This window comes from Manacus vitellinus, unplaced genomic scaffold (assembly GCF_001715985.3).
Source record: "Manacus vitellinus isolate BGI_N305 unplaced genomic scaffold, ASM171598v3 scaffold_237_pilon, whole genome shotgun sequence".
In the NCBI taxonomy this organism is placed as follows: Eukaryota; Metazoa; Chordata; class Aves; order Passeriformes; family Pipridae; genus Manacus; species Manacus vitellinus.
Window position 1 is genome coordinate 10,100 of NW_021939700.1, and position 2,146 is coordinate 12,245.

Below are 2,146 nucleotides of genomic sequence, written 5' to 3' on the forward strand. Positions count from 1 at the left end.
TCCCGTTTTAGGGGCAAATAAAACCTATGGGTCAAGCCCCAGCAGGACGCAGCAGCCCTGCAGCCTGCGGAGCCCGTGCTGGCCTGTGCCTGGCAGAGAAAAAAAGGAGATCAGGGACTAATTAACCAGTGATTAATTAGCCTAATAAAATTGCTCCTCATTAGGGGGCAAGAGAAGTGGGGCTTCCTGCTGAGCCAATGTTACCCTACAGACACGGCTGGGAAAACCAGGCATGAGCTCTGTGAATCCGCGTCTATTTTTGGACAGAACTGGTGCTTTATTGAGCAATTCTCTCATTTTGCGCTCCTTTTGATGGTATTTTATCGATTCTCATCTCTTAGAGATCACGATCAACACCTTGATCTCTTATTTTCACCATTTTAGGGGGATGTGAGGAGTGATTTCTCTCTCCCAGCTCCTTGTCCTCCTTGTCCCTTCCCATGGGTTTCCTTCCTCTGGACACAGACCCCCGACCCCCCACCCCTCGGGGCCGTCAGGACGAGTCCCCCCAGCAGTTGTGGGGCTTTGGTTTGGGTACAGGAAGCTCCGAACCCACTGCCAGTTCACACCAGCCCGGGGGGGCAGCGGCGCTTTGGCTTCCTGTCCCTTCCCCCGTGTGACCACTGCGGGTCCCCGGCCCTGAGCGGCGGGACATGGAGGACCAGGACGGCTACACGGCCTTAGAGCAGTGGAGGAAACGAGGGGCTGCGGGGAGCCCCCCGTCCTCCCCGGGGGCAGGTACTGGGGGGGGTCGTGTCCGCTGGGCCCCCCCAGATCGGGGGGGGAAGAGGGACTCGGGGACAGGGGGTGATGTCACCCCTGGGGTCCCCAAGAGCTGCTCAGGGTGGGGAAACTGAGGCAGGAATTGAGGGAGGAGGGGCTGGGGGGGGTTTCTCGGGGCTGTGGTTGGCTGCTGTCCCACCCCCCGAGCTGGGACCCCCCAACAGAGGGAGCAGGGGGATGTTTTGGGGGCACCCAGCTCCTCCTGCTCCTGTGCAGGGGGGCTGCAGGGGTTTGGGGGGGTCTCACCAGGGTGCTTTGCCCCAGGACCCCCTGCCCCGGGCTCTGGGTGGGTGAAGGTGTGACGGGTGCTCTTTTCCACCCCCCAGCTGTAGGATCTGGCTTTCCAGAACCTCGGGGGGTCCCCACCACAGCCCCCCCCCGCCGTCCCGCTGCCTCCTCGGGGCCCTCACGGCTGCCCTGGCGCTGTCCCTGGTGCTCTGTGGTGAGTTTGGGGGGTGGGAAGGGGCCCCGGACCCCTCTGCCCCTTCCCACCCCCCAGTGCCCCTGACGGGCTGGGCATCCTCCTGTCCCAGTGTCCTGGTGGGTGGCAGAGAGGGCACAGCCGAGGCGAGCTCGGGGTGGGGGAACACGTCCTGAGACCCCCCTGTGCCAGCCTGGACGGCACCTTCAGGGAGCTGAAGAGGATCCTGTGCCCCCGCGAGGTAACCCCCCAGCCCCCGGGGGTCCCATCGATGCCCCCTCCCCAAACTGGAGCCCCCCCCAGTCCCCCACACGGCGCCTCAGCGCGCCGGGGTCCGTCTGTCTGTCCGTCTGTCTGTCTGTCCACAGAGGCCGAGGGATGCAGGCTCTGCCCCGTGGGCTGGATGCTGGGCAGGACCAAGTGCTGCTGGGTCTCGGAGAGGATGAACTCGTGGCACAGGAGCCGGGAGGACTGCGGGGACCGCGGGGCCGCGATGGCGATGCCGTGGGACAAGGACGAGCTGGTGAAGGGACCGAGGGGACAGAGGGGCTGGAGGCACCCCAGGGGAGGGCGAAGGGCTCCCCAGAAGCCTGGGATCACACCCCTCATTCCCAAATTCCCCGCGGTGCCCGTGGCAGACCGGGGGGGAGTGCCATGGGTCTGGCTCGGTCCCGGGGTGAGGACGGAGCCTATTTTGGGGTGACCATCCCCGGCCCGGCAGCGCCACCACTGCCCCTTTCCCCGGGCCAGGATTCCCTCAACGAGACCCTGAGGAAACCCACGCGGCACTTCTGGATCGGGCTCTCGGTGCCCGCGCCCGGGATGGGCTGGACGTGGGTGAACGGCTCCCGCCCGGACTGGAGCCGGTGAGGAGCGCTGGGGGGGTCGGGGTGGGCACCCCCCTGTCCCCCGAGGGCCCCCCGGGGGTGACACGGGCCCCCT